Source organism: Indicator indicator, chromosome 15 (genome assembly GCF_027791375.1).
Source record: "Indicator indicator isolate 239-I01 chromosome 15, UM_Iind_1.1, whole genome shotgun sequence".
Classification (NCBI taxonomy): Eukaryota; Metazoa; Chordata; class Aves; order Piciformes; family Indicatoridae; genus Indicator; species Indicator indicator.
Genome location: NC_072024.1, coordinates 10,902,495 through 10,903,841, shown reverse-complemented (window position 1 = coordinate 10,903,841; position 1,347 = coordinate 10,902,495).

The window sequence follows — 1,347 nt, the reverse complement described above, 5'->3', positions numbered from 1 at the left end:
TTTCCCTCCCAGTGATGCCCTGTCACTGTCACCAACACAAGGACAACCCTGTAGAGCTGGTAGTGGAAGTGGACGGGAAGCTGACATCCAACCTATGGATCCTGGCTGCAGGACACCAATGTCCCAGCAGCAGGAATGATGCATCCTTGATTCTATCTGTCTCACGTGGTGTTGGGACAGCCATGGGGCTGGCTGCATGGCTGCCCTGAGACAAGCCAAGCAGCCTGACTGACCTGTCATTCTGGCTGCAGACCATGAAAGGAGGAACTCCTTGATCAAGGAAATAGCGTGAGGCTGAAATGGAGCAAGTGTACTCTGTGAACCATGCTACAGCTGCTGAAGATACACAGGCAGCAGCTGACTGCAGGCTCTCAGCAGAGCCATCCACAGTAACTCCCCCAAATCAGGCATGGCACAGAGCAAAGTCTATTCCTGACAGGTCTGCTCCAGGCAGTGACAACTGACATCTGTTACAACTCCATGAGCTGAGAGAGCTTTTATGGAAGGGAATATCCAGTGAGCATTCCATCCCTCACCATTCCCTGAGTGCCCAGCAAATGCTGCTGACCAGGTTTCCCCCTCTCCTTGTGCTGTTTCCTCTCAGATGGAAATGGGGAGAGGTGCAGGTTTGCCTGTGAATCTGCAGCTCTTGTTTGAGCACAAACAGTTGTCCAGATGACAGGCACATTTTTGCCTGCATGAACATTCCCTTTTCCAGGTGTAGTCCACCAAAAGCACTGCCCTTATGATTCAGTGCCACAGACAAGGAACAGCCTGAGGCTGACTGCCACCATTGTTGCTGTTGCTGGCAGTGGGGAACGACTCACCTGGTGGAGCAGAAGCACTTGGCAGCAAGTGCAGGCAGCCAGCACCTGCAGTTCTCTGCCAACCGAAGCTGGTGGCATGGGGTGTAGTGACACCAGGGCTATGCCTTGATCTCCCTTTGCAGGCTTGTGTTTGTGCAAAGAAGACAAAATATGTCTGACCCCAGCGAGGACACGCCCCAGCTCATGCCTTCAGTTGCCTACCTGGGGATGAACGATGGTGTCTGCATCATCCAGACGGATGTTATCATCAATGAAGATGTGATGAACACCAGGATCATGAGGGTCAATCCACAGGGGCTTCCCACCCCAAGAGGAGAACTGATTTCCAGCCCACCTGAAACAGCAAGCAGGATAAGAAGCAGTCAGGGAAGGGAGAGACTGACAGCTCTCAGGTAAAGGCAGCCCAGGCTGCGCTGCAGGCTCAGAGCAATCTCAGAGCCAGAGATGCAGGACAGAGATCACCCTGTGCCTCTGCCTGCTCCTGCCTCCTGGGAAAGAGGCATTTTGGAGCAAGGAGACA